This window comes from Amblyomma americanum, chromosome 5 (assembly GCF_052857255.1).
Source record: "Amblyomma americanum isolate KBUSLIRL-KWMA chromosome 5, ASM5285725v1, whole genome shotgun sequence".
In the NCBI taxonomy this organism is placed as follows: domain Eukaryota; kingdom Metazoa; phylum Arthropoda; class Arachnida; order Ixodida; family Ixodidae; genus Amblyomma; species Amblyomma americanum.
This window is the reverse complement of record NC_135501.1, coordinates 188,211,924-188,231,391: the sequence shown is the minus strand read 5'-3', so window position 1 is coordinate 188,231,391 and position 19,468 is coordinate 188,211,924. Positions and strand designations below refer to the sequence as shown.

At 54.0% G+C, this 19,468-nt stretch overlaps 1 protein-coding gene across 3 annotated transcripts in view; it reads left to right on the top strand.

Annotated features, from left to right (window-relative positions):
• The window catches only part of klar (klarsicht), a 387,661-nt gene that overhangs the window by 300,391 nt on the left and 67,802 nt on the right, over positions 1–19,468 (top strand). The gene's annotated exons all lie outside the window — the stretch shown is intronic.

The window sequence follows — 19,468 nt, the reverse complement described above, 5'->3', positions numbered from 1 at the left end:
GACGGTTCTGTGGGCCTGCACGCTGGAGACGGAACAATCGAACGAGAAGTAGTGCGCTTCTTTAAACCGGCGTGTCCTGTGCATTCTGTGGAGAGAACACTCTCCGGGGGTTGGACGCTCCGGATAGTTTCGGTTTCGACTACTTCAGCGCGCCACGGCAGGAGGAGAGCTGGTGTTACACAGGTTCACTGCTGCAGCGATTTTCCGGGGCCCTAATCACTGTGGGCCGGTGCGGCGTTCACCCATCAGTGAGCCTCTGGCAGAGTGAACTTATTGGAACCGACAACAGATGGCAGTAGCAACTTGCATTTGCGTTTATTTATTTATTTTTTTGCAGGATCCTTTAAAAAATTTGAGCTGTCACACGCTGCTTCATAGCGCCACTCAGTATTCGTGCTGCGCAGCATAGAATAAACGACGTGACCCACCGGTGACTCATGAGCACGCGTATACTAATGAGTAGGTGTTTCGTTGGAAATGAAGAAGGAAATATAAATGAAACAATTATTGCTTTCGCCTTTAAAGCACGTTCGTATAGTCTTAAGTGCCGTCCGGAATTCTTTTTCTTCTTCTGATTATCGTTGCCATGACAGCAATACGATGCTCTAGTTTTCTTCCCTCCTGCCGCTATGGGAGTAATTGTCGCTGACGTCTATATTCGCTGGACACTGGTCGAGGAGGACTCATCAGTGGGGCCTCCAGCTAGCGGCTCGCACGTAAGGACAGTTTCTCATTGACCCTTTCGCCTCGGCTATCGGTATGGCTGGTTATCACGATGGGATTATAACTGACCATTTTGACTACCTGAGCAGAGCTTCGCGAAACTGATGGCCTCAGCTGCGCACCTTCGGCCAGAGCTTCACAACCTCGATGCGATCCGGATAGCTTGGTTCGCCTCGAGCGTATACGACTCCGGTCTCTCTTCTCTGTCCGGCAGACCTCTTGTCATCCGCGTACACATTGTGCCGCTCGTGAATCGAGGTCGTGGCTTTGATTCCAGCGTCTTCGACGCCGCGGCGGGTGGCCCCGTCTCCACGGTCTATTGTCCGCGGACTGCGCGCTTTCGCTCGGCGGTATTAGCAAAAATCGATTCGAGCCGGCCTCCGAGTTTAACCTCTCGCTGTCGCCCCGCACAAAAGGCGGTCGCGGTCATTCGCAGTCCGCCCGCAGTCGTGCTTCCTTTCTCGGCTCACAAAGTATATACGCGGCTTCTTTTTCTTGTGTGTGTGCGTAGTATACACGTACCCTGCGACTTTGAGGAAGCGAGATCTCGCGACGCTCTCGTTTATGTATTAATCGCGAGCGCGGCCGCTCCGTTGACGCTGCTTGCGGCGAGCGCGCGCCTCATTCGTATGCGGTCGATCGCGACCGACCTTTGACACGTGGGGGTCAGTCGGCGGCTTATATATGGGCCGGTGACAGATGCGCCCGAGAGATTCGGCAGGCACATGCACCCCCCCCCCCCCCCGCTTTTTTTTTTCCGATCTCGTCCTTCCTTCTCGGCTCCTCCCTCTCGACGTTTGTGCGCTTATATAGACCCGCTTAAGGACGTCCCCTTCGCTTCCGCGAGCTGGTGACCCGCTCTATAACGTTGTGCGAGGCGGGAGGAAAGCTGGGCGGCGGAGTCGTCGCGAGAAGAATGTGTCCCGATTCGCTTCTCGGATATCGCCAGCCTTCGAGAGGTGCAGCGCAGCGCCTGCTTCTCTCCTCCTCCTCGTCCCGTCGCTGCAGCCTCGCACGCTTCCTCTTCTTCGTCGTCGACCCGATCCTCGCGTGCACTTTCCCCGTGCGGCTGCGCCCTCTGTCGGGGTTGGTGAGCATTGGAGTTATACGATCGCCCATTAGATTGCGTCCGTGGTGCTGCGTCACGGCGTGAAGTTGTAGAGTTATTCGTGGGGTTCTTTTTTCTTTTTTTTTTTTTCTACGGTGTTGCCGTCGACGAAGTCTTAGCGGTTGGTGGACGAGTTAGTATCTCAGCGTCCCAGAGGTGTATACTGGAAACGCTTGGGATTATAATTTTAAATATTGCAGCGTTTATTATTTCCCCTCTGTCCGAGCGGTTTGTGCCCCCCCCCCCCCCCAAAGCGCATCCCGCTGCGGCAAGGGTATGCGGGCACCCGACAGATTTTTTTTTTAATTTTGCATGTGTGCCCTTCGGCATAAGACAGTTATAGATACATTAGGAAGACCCGTGTTGGCTATAATTGCCAACAAGGCCCGAAATTAGGCCCCATGCATGCAGATTCTTGTGTTTGGTGGTCGGGGCGGTGATCCCATGGCTTCCGAGGTGTCGTTACCGTGCCGCTCGAAGTCTGGGACAAGTTATCAGGAAGTCGCCTCTGTAGCGGACGATACTTTGTTGTTAGTAACAGGGCGCTAGAGCGCCACGTCGTTTTTTTTTCTTTTTTTTTTCACTAGTCGTTGCTTCTCTAGTAATTCGTTTGTAAGGAATAAGTTTGATTTGACAGTAACCGACGGCCCGACGTTAACTCTGGGAGATTCGAGACGAAATCATTGAATATGGAACGAACTTCCAGGAGCAGTCGCCCCTTTGACGTCACGCGTCGTCGGCTTATGACGTCACGAGTCGCACCTCACGAGGCTGGCTGTCGCCACCCCCCCGTCCATATAATAGGCGCGGCGTCCCGCTTCATTTCGCCTGACCTGGATTCAGCGACGCTGATGTGTGGACACGAGGCGTCAAAGAGTAAGTAATAATATAAAAAATCGGCCAGGAATACGACTTCGCGGACTATTATTTTTATTTTATTTTTTCTCTCTGTGCTTCCGCGGATGGCGTCGTCATTTTCGGGGTCCTCCCTCTTCTGCCTTCTTGGCGCGCGCGCACACCCGATTGTTCCACGAGCTGCATGAAGCACCGCGCGCAGGCAGGCCTTTGTTGTTGTCTCCGCGGCTTCGCTGTTCCTTCAGGGCGTGGCGCGCACTTAGAAGACTGCGCCCTTCTTTCTGTGTGGCCTCACGCCTATATAGGCCTTAACGTGTATAGCGCGCCATTTCTGGCTTTTCTGGCGCCTTTTAGGCGCGCGTTTTTTGTTCCGCACGCGCAGGTATAGCTAGCCTCCGTCGCCCACGACCGTTTATGAGTTCCTTGAACCGCCCCTGTTTCATTTTCTCTCTCTCTCTCCCTTTTCCCTTATTTATTTTTTTTTGGGGGAGGAGGGGGGGGGGGGGGCTCTGTTTCTTCGAACGTGCAGCCCGCACACACACACTATGTGCTCACTGGGCTGCGGCGTGCTTCTTTCTTGTGCACTGCTGGTCGTGTTGTTGCCAGTCTTCTAAGTGGCACCCGCGGAAGCCGTCATTCCCGGTTGGCTGCCCCTTCTCGCGACTTGAGCGCCCGCCTTGCTGCTGCTGCAACCTCTGTTGTTACTGATGACCGTTCTTCTGTGTTCTGCCGTCGTCGTTTCACGGGCCGCTGAGCGACTAAGCGCCCGCTCCTTGTCGGCCGCTGCGCGTGTCTTTGCAGCGGGTCTCGCGGCATGCACCCGTTGGAAGAGGTGTCTCTTCGTATATACATGCACGTGTGCGCATGTCTGCGTTGACGCCCTTGCCGACGTGGATCGAGTCAGAAGGCCTGGTAGAAGAGGAAACCCCGCAAGCTCCTCGCGTAGAACGTTGGACTGTGCGAACAGGGGACATGGAAACGAACCCTTACAAAAATGGTCTATGGACAGTCATAGACTTCCTATACAGTATTCTATTGCCTTTCTATAGATATTTCTTTTTTGTCGAATCATACTCGATAGACTTCTATAGACAAAGGTCTATTAAAAGTGTGTGGCCGTACATCTATAAGATTGTCTATAAACTGTCTATGGGATGTGTATTGCCTATAGACTGTTCTCTCTAGGGATTGTCTATAAAGAGTCTATTAACTTTATAGACAGAAGTCTATGGGCAGTCTATAGACTGTGTAAAGAGATTTCTGCAAGGGCGAGGACTCCCAAAGATGAGCGAATGTGCTACTACAGCATATTCCTTCTAGTAAATTGCCTTGAGTTTCGGTCGACGGGTGCGATTAGTCGACCGAAAAGGGCGATCCGGCCGCTTCACATGCTGTAACTTTGACCCTGTCGTAACTAACTTTGTGATGCGCTGATGTTGGAAGGTTGACCGGTGTTTTAACGTGGCTTAGCAACACAGAGGTTTAAGCGACACGGCGAATAATAAACCAAGAAAAAAAAGAAAAATTTATCGTCTTTAGTGCAGGCTCTGTTTAGAGCGTGATTACTAGACGGCAAAGAAGAGATTGTGTGCACTTTTGTGCTCACGTTCTGTCCAATGCCTGGGCTACAAGAAGGAAACGATCAATGATTAACTGGCCTCTCTCTTACGTTGCTCAGACACATATGTAGCCGCTCCGCGGCGCTAGTTTACCGGAACGCGAAGCCCTCTCCACTTTCACTGCGTCTTCCTCATTCCTCCGCGCACGAGATATCCTCTGTAGCGTTCTCGTGTTTCGTTCGTATATACATGTAACGGGCGGGTCGTTCCTTCTGTTCCCGCAACACTATCCGCCGGTGTCGCGTAAATTCTGCGTCGCTCGCTGCAGGAAGAAGCGGTGTACGCCGCCGCGCGAGCATGTACTCCAGGAGTTCCCATCAGATGGCGCTTCTTCAGTCTTGTTCGCTGCCTGCCCTGGCAAAAATGTTCTCTAGACAGATATTTCCTTTTGTCTCGTCGTTGTCTATAGACAAAGGTCTACTAAAAGTGTATGGCCACACATCTATAGATTGTCTATAGACTGTCTATAGGATTTGCATTGCCTATAGACTGTTCTCTATAGGTTTTGCCTGTAGCGAGTCTATAGACATTATATACAGAAGCCAATGAACAGCGTATAGACTGCCTAAAAACATTTTGTAAGGGCCCGTACAAAAGTGTTCTCCAGACAGTCTATAGACTTCTTATAGACTCCATTGCCTTTCTATAGATATTTCTTTTGTCTATTGATAGTCTATATAGACAAAAATCTAGTAAAACTGTACGGCTATAAATGTATAGACAATTTATTGCCTATGGACTGTTGTCTAGGGCTTGTCTATAGAGAGTGTACATACATTGTAGACAGAAGTCTATGGATAGTGTATAGACTGTATAAAAAATTTTTTGCAAGGGCCCGTGCAAAAATGTTCTCTAGACAGTCTATAGACTTCTTATAGACTGTATTGCCTTCCTATAGATATTTCTTTTTGTGTATTCATAGTCTATATGGATAAAGGTCTACTAAAGGTGTAGCCATAAAGGTATAGACTGTCCATTGCCTGTGGACTGTTGTCTAGGGCTTGTCAATAGAGAGTGTATATACATTATAGACAGAAGTCTGTGGACAGTCTATACACTGTCTAAAAAAAGTTTTGTAAGGGTGGTGTGTGGGTGCAACCGTAGCGTGCTGCACGGAAGTCCCGAACGACGACCGCACATTCGTGACGGAGGTCTCAGCGCTAGCGCACGCGACACTCGCGTACGTGCACGACAGGATTGAGAGCGGCTTACAACCGATGGCCACGCGCACACCTAACTGGGAGGGTCGTTATGGAGAGCAGCTTACAATCGATGGCCAGGCAGCGCCACCTTCGCGAATCGGTTTCGCGCAGCACACCGTGTACACACTTCGCGCTTTGTGTATACATACTGACGAGTTCACGAATCTTCGCCTGCACATAAACCTGCCAAGCACGCGTTGACCGCCGTTGTATCCGGCAAAAAAAAAAAAAAGGAAAGATAGAAGCAGAGCAGTGATAAGACAGAGGTATGTACCAATAAGTATGCGTGTGTACGCAAGGGCTTTCCAGCACGCTGGCGCTGGCGGGTGGAGAAGTGCCTGTCGTGTACGCTTGTAGTGTAGCGCTAATCCTGTCCTCACGACGGACGCTTTGTGCTTTTCACGATCCCCGGGGACTGTGTGCGCCGTACATTTGTACGCCTGGATCCAGGCTGTCCCGCAGTTGTGTGCAGCTCAGGCTGGCGTAAAGGTCTTGTCGCCACAGGAGTGCAGCTGTATACACGACCGCGGGGTGTTGTTGTACGTGTACCTGTCCCGCAGCTGTGTCTATAAACGTTAGCCGCTTTTTCCAAAGCGTATAGATGGCGAAAGTGACAGAGCCGTGCTTTGTAGAGCGGGGCTAAATGAAGAAACGGCCTTGACCCTTTTGTGCTGCGGACGTTTCCAAGAACGTACTTGGCTCGTCATTTCGGGGGAAAATAATGTGCAAAAATGCACTGAGTGCATTGACGCCGTGCTCGCAGAGCGGTGTTCAGTTTCGGTAGTTACATATTAAATAGTATGATAGTAGGCTTACTGCGACAATGAGAAGAAATGGAAGTTGTATCGGTAGGTTATGCGCCGTTATAATGACAGAGAGGCTTGTCTCATTAAAAACGGAGATTTTATTATACGCTATAAAAGCCGAAAAAAAAAGGAAATACAGGTATCGGTGACGTCAAGGTGTTTTTTTTTTTAATTCGCAGATCCCTGCGGCTATGCTATATATCTCTCCGGTCACTTCCAAACGTCGATGACGGGGTCCTTTTTGACGTCCCGAGATAAGTAGAACAGCCGGAAAATTAAAAAAAACATTCTTTTGCAGCGCCACACAGTCGATTATTAATAACTGTAACTGCAAAAAAAAATGCTGAGTTGTCTTCACTGTCGCCTGAAAAGAACTCACAGGTTACGACTGTGTAACGCGAGGTTCAGCGATAGCTGCAGGCGGCTGTTCCAAACAGGGCCTCCCGTAGGCTTATGCGAGCCAGGTTGACCGGTTACGCCGACGAGAGAGCCAGGGACGGGCGCCTATAACAGCTATCGCTGTAAAATGCATCCTCTTTCTGGCACGCCTTCCCGAATGCTTCGGGCCTGCCTTGCACGGAATCGTGGACGATGTGGACGACTTTCTCTGTGCGCTGACAGTCGGACGGACGCGTCTTTCGCTCAGGCGTGCGCGGCGCTGGCGAGGTTGGTCACAGCCTCCTTCTCCGCCGCGTTCATGGCTTCGTCGTCGGTCCGCACGCCGCTTTCCTTGTCCGCGCGCGAGCCTTTGTTCCTCGACGGGCAGCGCTGAGTGTGTAAACCTGCGCCTTGGAGAGCTTGCTCTGGCATTCCACATTGGGCCGCTGTCAGAGGATCGCCTCCAGGGAAATTCCCCTTTGGTGGCGAGCGAGGACGCCGTAAGGGGCGCTCGTGTCGCTAGGCGGTCCTCGCTCGATGATTGAGGGCCCAAGTTTATAAAAGTAAACGGAAATCTAATTTGAATGTGAATGGGAGTCAGCGTGAAAACAAGCGAAGATAACTGCTGCAGTGACGCGAAATTTTCCGCGAAAGCCTATGGTGTTCGAGTTACCCCAGCCTTGGGATTGGCTTGCGCGTGGTAGGCGTTGAAAAACAACTCGGGCAAGGGGGCACTTGTCGCAGTCCCGCTACTTATCCATCCATCCGGCCGAGGCTGGAAAGAATGGCATGGATGCTGCCAGAGGTGAGATTTCGGAACACCAGAGGGCGGTGGTGAGGCTGAGGTGGAGAATGCCGAAGCTGAAGTGGGACGCGGGTTCTAGGGAAAACGTTTATTGCAGCTCCACCTCGCCACCCAGCCGTCTGATATTCTATGAAGGCATTAAAGGCCTAAATGCTCCTTCCTCTCTTCGCAATATGAGGCGTCCCGGAAACTTTTGTCCCCGATAGAACAGTCTTGGAACGCTGGAGCGGTGTACCCGAGAAAAATAAAACAAAATTAGCGCATCTATTGGACAGTGGGCGCGGTGTGTCGCCCGTATGTCTATGCGTCTTTGCACAAGCATTTTCTGCGAAACTCGGCACCTGCCTTAAACTTCCGCATCCTTTGCACCGCTGAACACCGCTTGAGCGCTCCATGGCAATCCTGCAGTTGTGCACGGCTGTACTGAGAAACCGCAGCCGCCAAATTTTTTCGAATGCGCGCTGATGAACGCTCATTGTGATTATCACCCTTTCAAGCGCGTTTCGCACGCTGTTCGAACTCGGCAGGGAGGGAACCTCCGGCCGAACACTCTTTTTTCCCATCCAGAGGCGTTTGACCGACCACTCAGCGTCACAATAATGCCTCCACTTCTTTCTGGCAGCCGCAGCTGTGTCAACACTATCGCGCTCGCGTGGTCCGCTTTGATGTGGGCCCGATAGGTATGGGGGGGGGGGGGGGGGGGTGTTCAGCAAACAGCTCTAAGCTCTTTTACCTGGCTGCATGGATACACTGCAGTCTGGAAATCTGATTGCCCCACGTGTTGCGGTTTCTTGTCGGCTATAATTCGTCCGCGTGCGCTTGTCGGTTCTGCCGTCGACAGCTCACGGCAGATTCGGAAGACGGGCTCAATAAATGCCGGACCGTGTAATGGGCCGCCTGGCAGATACGTGGCGCAGATTGCGGAGCAGGGCGATGAGAGGTTTCGCAGTAATACTCGGCCTTTTCTTTCTGTGTGCGCCCCCTCGTGGCGGCCAGTATACGCGATGTAAAGCGGCCCAGATAAGCGGCGCTCCTCGCTACGCCAGCGCCGCTGCGGTGAAGATTTCTCCCTTTCCGCCTGCAGTTTCCCGCGTGCCCGCACCGCGCGGAGTAGGGCGCGATTCGGTCGCACCCCCGACGTGTCTCGCGAAAACGTTCCATCACGCCGGTTATGATATCTCCCCGGAGCATCTCTGCGTACACAGACGGCTGTTATGGCGCGCCGCGCATGCGGTTTCCTTTTGCCTCTCCCGGGACAAGTTATCGCCCGGCAGTACTTTCCCTTTTGTTCTTCGAAGGTTATCCGCCCTCGGCTGTTTCCTCGCCTGCTTCGATTTTGTCCTTGTGCATTGGGTGATTATTATAGTAAGAGGCTCAAGGCTTCGGGTTCCAGTCGTGCAGTTCCGGGGAGCGCGCTTCCTGAAGTGAATTTCCCGATAATTCCCTTTTGCCGTATCATTTCGTTTGTATACGCTACGTTCGGATACAACTCAGGAACGAAGCGGTTTTTACCCTTCAAAGTACCCCCTTCCAGCCAATGGCGTCGGCCGATTCTCTTACTCTGCTAGCGTGACTATGTGCAAAGAGTGGCAAATGAAACGGTGCAGTCCCCCCCCCCCTCCCCCTCTCTCCATAATCACATTGGCAGAGTCATGAGAGTCGGCCGACGCCATTAGCTGGAAGGGGAGGGGGTCCTTTGACGGGGAACACATCGTGAACATTCGTGAGCCAGCTCGATTTAGGGCCTATATAACGGCCTTTTTTTATTTTCAAGTTACTTACGTGTCATTAAACATTGTATAATGATGGTCCTAGTTTTTAGTGACCGGTACTAACAGTCGATAAGTTTTGTTAAACGTGTTACTCGTGCTGCTGTCATTACCCCTATCTATGCAATCCTTCCCTCACACAATACTCCGTTCTTGGGAGCCTGTGAGGCAATATGAATAAATAAATAAATAAAGAGCCGCTTCGTTGTTGAGTTGCATCCGACTAGCTATAGCAGGTAATGCAGTGCGGTCTTATGTGACCTTTCAATGAGCTGCCGCGGAGCATCGCCTCACTGTAGAACTGTTTCTGCGTCGCGGGGGGGTGCGAATTTTAATAAACAGCGTCGTCGAGAAATCCGGCGCAAAAAAAAAAAGTAGTTTGCAGTTAGCTTTAAGCTGTAATGGCGCCATGCTTTCCCCGATGCCTCAGTTGTGGCGTATGTGGACGACGGTGCGTGTGTAACTGTCGGAGCTGCAGCAGTCTGGTCCCAACGCCAGATGGTGCTCGCTGGAACGCACTTAAACTCCTTTATATTAGTAGTTACTCATTTGCATCAACCCAAGCGGAGTAGTACGGGTACAGTAGGAAGCGATATATAGCCTCCTCAAATTTGATATATAGCCTCCTCAAAGTTCTTCCTTGACCAGGAGCCTGACCAGCTTTGTTATGTGCACCTTTTTGTGAGGAATGTATAGAATGCACCACATTTGCGTGCGGGCCTTATAGTGTGACCCATTTCGCATCGCCATCGCTGCTAATGTTTCGAGCATAATAAAGGGAAAACTATGAGACCCTCGGTGCTCAAAGTTCAGCGCGTCGTTCTTTTCGGTTGGTGACGGTGACTGGAGCCAGATGAGCCCCGGGGTCCTCTCAAGCTGGCCCATTACGGGAGGCACCGCGGAGGCAATCTTCGTCGCTTAGACTGAGGTTGCACGGAACCTTGTACCCAGGAGAAAAAAGTGTTTTGGCTGCTTCCAAGCGACACTTGCTACCGCCGTTCCCAACAAAGGGTATATATGAGCTGTCATGTGCTCGCCTCTGTCCGAGCTTTTATTATTATTTTTTTCATTGCCGATCAGCTGCGTATAAAGAACCGGTAGGGGAGCTGCGTGTTGCATCCCACCCCCTTACAAAAATAGTCTATACACAGTCTATAGACTTCTTAATATTCCCTTCCTACTGATATTTATTTTCGTCTGTTCATAGTCGATAGACTGTCTATAGACAAAAGTCTACTAAAATTGTATGGTCATAAATGGGTAGATTGCCTATAAACTGTCTATAGGATTTCTATCGCCTATAGATTCTTCTCTAGAGTTCGTCTATAGAAGTTCTATAGACTGTATAGATAGAAGTCAATGGACAGTCTATAGGCTGTCTAAAGAAAATTTTGCAAGCCCCACATCTTCCTCTTGCACATTACCGTCTTCGCCGAAATGTCTGTATATCTCGTCCGGAAATGCCGTGCCGCGCCGGTGTATACGCTCGCCGGCACATCCCTGGCCGCGCACTTCGCGCCTTCGTTCGCGCGTGTCGCGCCAGCCCCTCGGGCGTCGGTCACTCAGCGGGTTGGTTGGGCGGCAACGTCTTCTAGGAACTCGCCGCTCCGGAAACAGCCTTGGCATCGTCGTCCGTCGCCTCCCGGTTTGACCCGCGCCTGTCGGCCGCCTGACGACAGTAGCGGCACTCGAGGTCAACGTGCAGACCTCCTCCTTCAGCTCCTCCTCTTCTTTCTTTTTTCTTTCTTTCTTTCTGCAACCTCTTCCCCTTTTCTTCCGCCAGCATTACTGATGTGCGCCCGAAAGATGAGAGGGAGAGAATAATTTTGTCCTTCGTTTGTTTTTTTTTTCTTTTCTTGCCTGTTTTGGCAATACATTCCAACCTCGATTCAGCGAAGCGGTTTATAACGACATGTTGGATATAACGAAGGAATGACGATTCCCCTCGGAAGCTCGGTCAACACGGGCTATAACGAAGATACGGCTGTAACGAAGCAATCGCCGGGCGTCTTCAACTTCGTTATGACGAGGTTCAGCTACTTTCTCGTCCTTTTTCTTTCACTGTTCGTGTTCTTCAGCGGAACCATTCAACATGGAGACCGCAGCGCTGGAGGTAAAAACACTGCCACGTTTTCTCTATGTGTGCGCATTGTGTCTTTCTTCCCATCGTTCACTCCTGACTCGATGATCCTTTCTACTTGAGGAGCAAGAGACGAAATCTTGTCCATTTCCTTCCTTTCATTCCGTCGCCGTTGTCATATATACATGTCCCTCTTCTCACCTCCCGCACTCGGCAGCGCTCGTACCCCCCCTTCCCCCCCCTTCCCCTCAAGGCTGCTGGGTGTCGGGCGTTCCGGTCTCTCTTATCTCCTCCAAAAGCCGCGCGCGCCACGTTGCGGCTTCGCCGAGTGGCTGTCACGTAATGGCTCTCTTCCGCGACATGAAAGCGCGGTCGTTGCGGTGGCCGTCGCCACGTGCGTGCACCACCGCCGGTCGGCACGCACCTGTCCCTTCGCAAGTCTTTTTCTTTTTTTCCTGTACATTTCCCCAGGTGGTGCGAGGGCTCCGTAATGATGCAGGGGACAGCAATCACGGTCGCTAATGTGCTCGAAAGTGCCTCCGGGCCGAGCGACAAGGGGGGCGCGACGCTGAGCGTCGTGATGGGGGTCTCTCTAATTGGGAGAGGAGGAGTGGTGCAGGCGGAAGGGATTACCCAGGTAATCACGGTACAAGTGCCGACACCGCCGCCAGCGGCCCCTTAGCGCCGTCAACTGTGTGACGTGACTCCTCATTGGTTGTCCCGTCCGAGTCTGGGTTGTGCACTGCCTTGTAGTCGCGGTTCGAGTTTCGTCCGGTTGCTACCTTCTGTCACTGCGCGCGCGAATGCACTGCTCCCCCCCTCCCGTATAATTAGCTGTGCCGGCAGTCATTCACCCGTCCGAGTGTCGGCCTTCGCGCGGCTCGAAAACGCGCTAATCGACGCGGAGACCGGCGCCCTGTGCCGCTCCACGCACGAATCTGCATTTGCGGTTGTTGGGGGCTGCTTTTGGTTTAGACTTTTTTTTATATATATACGCGACCTGGAAACGCTTTGCGTGGATCGTACCTGTGTGCGTTAATAAGCCCTCGCGCGGTAATTACCTTATCAGGAATCGCCGATGCGTTGAGTTGCACGTCCGCGGGAAGAACGCAAGCTCTTCTGTACGACCCGGTGTGCATCGCGCCGTGCCGTGGTCCGGGCGTCATTATTTCGTTTAATCTCCCTCCACCATTCATTATCACGCTTTTGCTGGTACTGCCGCGCCTGTCCATTATTGACGGATAAGGCGGCGCTTGAAAGGGACAGTGTATTTATTGCTGGAGGCGTTGCTTTAGTGTTTCGGAGTCGTGTATCGAAGAATTGGCGCGCGTCGCCCTAAAGCCCTCGGCGTTACGTGAGGAGCGCGCGGTCGGGAGAGCCTTGGGGAACGAGGTGTATAGACGAGGCGCAGTCGTGACCGAGCGCGCATGCGCGGACAACTGCGCGAGGAGATAAGCGCCCACGAAGCTGGAGCTGGCGCTTTTCCTTACATATGCACGGTGTATATCGAGGTGGGAGGCACTATACATAATTTCCCGTGAGACAGAATTGCTTGCGCTAGGTGGAAGCAATTTGAAAGGGAACAGCTGATGAAACTGCCCTATATGCATAGTGTGCGGGCCGTTACTCATGTACTTGTTAAGATTTTTTTATCTTGAAGGCTGACCCCCGGAATTTATTTTATAGTTCAGTGAAGTAAAAAATTAATTTTGTTCTGCTGTTGAGTGGGCACTAAGCACCGCATTTTGTATCGCTTATTCCTGTGTGCACGCTTCGGACTCAAAGATGACTTTTCTCCTGCGTGGTGCGGCGGGTCACGTGTGGTGATGAAGACCACCGGGTTCTGGCCCGGCGCTGAGTGGTAGCTGGGGTTTAGTTAAAAAAATAATAAAAGAGGGACTGTAACGCCTCTCCAGTTAAATTTCTGCGCATGCGCACGGCTCCCCGCTATACCCCTATACTAAACGCTATATACCCCTATACGCTATACTAAAACTCTCTGATCGGTCTCTGCTCCCGTTCTGAATGCGCTAAGGATATGAACCCACTACTGGCCAAACAAAAATGAAAGTATTACTGGAGGTATAGGCGTATCGGAGATTTTTTCCGTGGTGGACGGCGCCTACATCGGCCGACTTCACACTCTGCTGTGAAGCTTACGTCACACTAGCAGCCTGACAAGTAACGGGGGACTATTGCGCTCTCTGCAGCCTATTGAGAGCGTAGAATTCGGCGGGCGAGAGGTGTGCTGTTCCTTACATTCATTCCATTGGACGACTTCGCGTCGTAATTCAGCAGCGGCCGGAGCCTCCGGTTTGTGACCAGTCGCGCGCGTTGCAGTCGTGAAGAATCGGTGACGAACGCCGAGACCGAATGTGTATAGGAGAGCTAAGTTTTTGGCCATTGGCGCGTGGACGCAGGCAGCACAAGTGGGATTTTTTTTTTTTTTGCGGTGCCCCTTCCAGTTGCGATAAAGTATGACACAGTGCTTATACAAGCCCGAGTCTCCGTTGACGTATACCGCCTCCTCAGCTTCTTCCGCACCTGCGCTGTGCGCCGATTCGGGACGCCGCTTGCCAACTGTACTCCCCTTATTTATTCCCAAACCGAAAACGTTGCTCCCCCGTGTATACCGCTCAAGGTAGCCCCCTGCATGACGTACGGTGGCCCTAATGCGGCGGTATTTCACGGTACAGCGTACCGTAAATCTGTAGGCCTAATGCCTCGCCTGCTTCTCGGAAGGCTCGCAGCTCAGTCTTTCAAAACGTTCGCCCGTAGAGCAGCGGTGCGCACGGTGCGCGCATTTGGGACGCCCATTGTCTGTGTGCCGTCTTCCGCCATCGCAGGCGTAGCGCAGTTAGGCGTAGCGAACATCGAACGGCTCTGCGAGAGCAGTAGTACCTTGATACGCATACGACGGAGCGTGCCATCATCAGGCCCGGCCTAGAAAATCTTCCGCCGCCACTTCTGTTATACTCACGACGAGAGCGCATGCGCGCACGTGTGCCACTGTGCGCTGCTCGTTGTTTGCGAGTTGCGCACGATTTGCGTACGGCCTGTGTCAATGCGCCTTCTTTCGCATTTTGTTTTCTCTTCGCCGCTTCTGGCTGCTGACGGGGGGCGCCACCGGCACTTCCGCTCCGATCTCTTCACGCCGGCGGCGCTTCCGGGTTCACGGGGCCTGCGTTCCGTGTCTCGGACTAGAAAGACAAAAGGACCATCTTCAGGAGCCGTAACTTTCGGGATTAGGAGGAGCCTGCCGCCGGCATGCGCATTTGCAGCGATCACGCTCCGCATGGCACCCCCCCCCCTCTCTCTCTCTCTCTCTCTCTCTCTGTGTACAACGGAACATTTCCAAGGCTCTCCTCTTGTTTTCTTTGTTGCCTTTACTGTTTTCCGCGTGTGCGCGTGTGTGTTGTACGCATGCGCTGTACATAGCGCGAGGTCGCGGCAAGGGGGGAGGGAGGGGGGTGGTAGGCTCGCCCAAACGACCCTTTGTTGTGCTCCGGTTTCCGCTCCGACGTTTCCGGCGTCCCGCGATGCGTTTCCGTGCGACGTTTTCTTCCTATCGCCTCTTTGACTCGTGCATATAGCCCCCCCCCCCCCACCCCCTTCTCACTTGGGCCGTGAGAGGAAGCTCGATCCAGCGATAGGGTGTATACCCTGTGTGATACTCTTGCCGTGGGTTTCGTCCGTGCAGGTAACATTTTCCGCTCGGCCAGGTCACATCGCGTCGTTGGGCCGCGGTGAATTGGGCGTTTCGCCTTAACGTTGACCGTTATCGCCCTTTGTCTGGCGCTAACGGTACTCGCGGGCGCATTTCGCGTCTGGCAGTGCCGGTACTGCAGTGACGGTACGCTGAAGCGTGTTTGGGTGCCTTGGTGCACACAGCGCGATGCTGTACCTCCATGCGTTTGCGCCAAGAGCCAACCCCACCTGTCGTTTGTGCGTGCATGTCGTAGCGTTATAGTAGCCGACAGGAATGGGGATATGGCGATTGGGCCCGTCGACTCAAATGTAGATGACCCTTTTATGAGAGGCAGCGCAAGTCTGACGATGCACGGTGTTTTCCTTTCCTTGTGCTCGCGATCTGCATGCCTTACAGTGAGAGTTACTTGGCCTGTGCCACGGAGCAAGACTATACAGGAGGTGAAACTCCCATCAGCGCGAGCGAGCGCAGGCGACCAGATAAGCGAGTTGTATGCGCCAACGGGGGCGCATGCAGTGGCGGCGCCTTGCGGCGCCTCGTAGAAGCAGCAGGAAAAAAAATGCAGCGCCCGGGCAGGCGGCTCCGGCGGCGCGCGCTCAAAGCAGACGACAAGCAGACGAAACGGGTGTTTGCTTCAGCGGGCACGCCGTGACGTTTTATTTCAGTAGTTTTTTTCCAGGCCACCAGGCGCCGCCAGCAGGGTAGTGGCGCCGCGGGCTTGTGACCTTTTCTGGTCGCCGCAGACGGCGGAGTTTCCGCTCCTTATAGTCTTCCTCCGTGGCCTGTGCACACACGATTTTGGGAACGTTCCCACCGAACATCACCAATGTGCAGTCTTGCAATCTCTTCCTTCCCCAATGCTTGCGCCCTGTATGCCTCTTGGGCGAGCAATTCCGACCTTCCTTCTAAGCAACTCCAACGCGTGCTGCTGACGATCCCAATCCAGTCACAGGTGTCGGTCACGTGCTCTGTCTTGACGAAAGCGTTGCACAAAGCTCCGCACAAAACCCCTTCCCGTCTGGACCTCCGAGGAGTGCGGATGCGTCCCACCTCTCCTCTCGAGACGTACTCGTTTTTGACGACTACGCCTCGCCTCCGCCGCGCCCGGCGCACCCTCCTGCCCGCCCCTTGGACGATCGCAAGGAGCTCCGAGCGCGGCCAGCGCCGTCCGGCGCCCATCCCAAGGAGCCAGTAGGCCTTCCCGCCGACTCGTCGCCCGCGTAGGGCCCCGTCGCCCTACTCCGAGTAGGCCTACCCGCCCGGCGGCCGCTTCGGCGGCCGGGTAACCCTCGCCCGCCGGGAGAGCCTCTTCGGGCCGTCGTCGTCAGCTGCAGCGGCGGCGGCCCATGTTTCCTGAGATCCCCCCAGCAGCCGGCGCACCTGATGACGGCGGCGGCTTGTTCGCCTCCCTGAATCCTGCTGTGCTGCCCCGGACGGAGCGCGGCTTCCCTGATGCCCTCCGCCCTCCCCGCGCGCACTCGTGCGTGAGGGGCCCCGACGCGCCGTCGTCATGGCGGTTCACAGCGTCTCCACCCCCTGCTGCTGTCCTGACGCAGCTCCCGGCGTGATTTCGAACATGACCGCCGGTCCCTGGTCGCCAGCCTACTGACGCCCTGCTGTCCTCACAGCCCCTGCGCGCCGCCGGCAACGGCGGTTCCCAGCGCACCCCGCCGCGCTGCCTCACAGCAGTCAACCAGCGGTCCCCTACCGGCCACCCTTCGGTGGCTCTCTGCAGGCAGCCTCGGCTACCTGCAGCCTTCGCCTGCCCTGGTCGGCCCTCCGGCTGCTCCGGGGTCACGGCTCCCTGCCTTCGGCAGGCCCCCGACGACGCGCGCCACTCCCAGCGCGCGCCGTTCATCTTCCCCACCCCAGCGAGTCGGCTGCTTGCTGCGTGCCCGGTGCCTCGGGTGTTGTCTCCGGTGTCTTGTGAAGTGTGTAGTGCTGTCCCCTGTCCCGTGTCACCACCCCAATCCCCCTCCCCTCCCCCACATCCCAATCCCCTTCCCCTGGCCCCTAAGAGTGATGCCCACGAGGCCAACATAAGTTGGGGCCAGTATCCCCCCCCCCAGAATATCCCATAGTACCAACCACCACCACCACCGCACAAAACCCTGCTACGCTTGCTTGAGCCCCTGTCACCGTGATGATGGCGCCGGCGACCTGACGACAGCCATCCTGCAGGCCTCGCCCCCTGTCCCCTCCTCCTCCCTTCCCCATTCCGGACCCCCTTTGTTCTGCCTGGGCGAGGAGGGTGGTGCCCAAATGTGCCGTCGGCTGCCGGTCATTGTGCGCCAGTGGCCGTGGATACGACGCTGCTGGCGCCCACAACGCCCGTCTTTGTTCCCGCCCTGCTGTGGCGCGCGCGCCCGTGGAAGCAAGCCCCCTTTTGCGCTAACGTCTCGCTAGTTGCATGCAGTGCTGCTCGAGCCGATAAGCGCGTAACGCCGAGGCCGTGTTAGCAGTGTCCTTACGCACCAGAATGTTTAGTATGCCCCCCTCGCTCACACTCCTGAACTTTCGACTATTAGTGCATCAGATTGTTATATGTTGTTTTGCCCTATATTATGCTTTTTGTAACCTGATTCAGTCGATGTTAACGTCGTGCATCTGTGCGCCCGCGGTTGCTCGTACGTGCACCAGTACTATTTCATTCTACAGCTCGGCAAAAATCCCCGGTAAATGCGCCGTGCTTGAAAATCTCGAGCGACATTGGGCGAAGTTTGGATATCCGCAGGTTGTTCGCGCCGCCTATGGCGGCATAAGAACCGCTGAGAAGTGCTCAGAGCTTTATCTCGAAGTTTGCAGGGAGGCCTTCTCCCGGTAGATGACGCCAGAGTTGCCTATATTGGCCTGCGGCAACCGCACGCCGGAGATGCCCGATAGAGGGGGACTGCGCTTCGTATGTGCGTAGATATGCGGGGACTGGGCTTCGGAATGCGGCTAGTCGCTTATGAACTGGATGAGTCGTGCTGCTGTGCAGCTCGGTGGCTGACGATGTCTGTCACTTCCACGGCGCCGCATGGAACTGCTGAGGCGGAGCGTGTGTGTATACATACCTCTCATTCGAAGTCGGGAGGAGGAGGGGAGGTCGCCATTCAGGCGTGCCAAAGTGCCTCCGGTGTGCGCGCTGTCATCATCACCGTCGTCCGTGGCACGGTCGTTGAGCTGCCGAGCAGCGCGACCCTGTTTCGACGGCGGAAATTGTCTCTTCCGCTCTGTTTGTCGTCCGCTGTCGTTCTGCCCCCCCCCCCCCCCCCCCTCACCTCCCCACGCCTGTGTGTGTGACGGAGTGACGTGGACACATGCGCGCCTGGCGAGGCGAAAGAACCTCGGTCATACTCCGCTGATGGAGGCTGTGCGCTTCGAAAAAGAATTAATGTAGAAAAGAAAGCCCGCTAGGGTGGCACGGTGTCGACTTCGGTTATACCGAAAGGCCGCACCGTTTTATGTCACTGCGATGGTTAATTCTGCCGACGCTGTGCCGAGTTCTGCGCCGACTGGTGGCAGAAGACATGTGAACGTCGAAAGCTATATGACTGCCGCCGATTCCCGCATTGATTTCATACAAAAAAAAGAAAGTGTTAAGCTTAATACCTATGCGCTGTAGCGTGTCTCCGGGATCCGCATAAACACAAAACTGGGTGTGCGCATGCATTCTACTTGCGAAATTAACTGGTGGTGGCGCCACCTGTATTTCGCTTCTGACCCTACTAAAAGCCAATTTCAATTTGTCCTCATTTTCCCTTTAAAGGAATATGCAGGGGGAGTGGATACATAAAGTTTCCATCCGAATCTGTTCCATTATAATCCTCTTCGCTTCTGCTAAGCGGCATACATCCAGTCGCTCTCGGGCCAATGCCTATTGGGACCGACAGGAATCAAAGCCTAATTGCAATTGAATACACAGTTTAACCTCGTTATAACGAAGTTGAATGAACCCGCCGATTACTTCGTTATAGGCGTAGCTTCGTTATAGCCGGTGTTGACCCTGCCTTAATAATAATAATTGGTTTTAGGAGGAAAGGAAATGGCGCAGTATCTGTCTCATACATCGTTGGACACCTGAACCGCGCCGTAAGGGAGGGAATAAAGGAGGGAGCGAAAGAAGGCAGGAAGAAAGAGGTGCCGTAGTGGAGGGCTCCGGAATAATTTCGACCACCTGGGGATCTTTAACGTGCACTGACATCGCACACATCAAGGGGAATCGCCATTCCTTCGTTGTATCCATTGTTTCGTTATAGCGAGATTCGACCGTAGTTATACTCTCGTTGCCCTGCTCGTGTGGCTTCTGTATTAGACCGGTGCACGCTTCCATCAACGCATCACCGCAATCTTTACGAGCGACGTGAATCTCGGGCCGTCCTCCGAGATGAGCGGCGGCAATTCTTCGCGCTGCGTGCACACTCGAGCGACG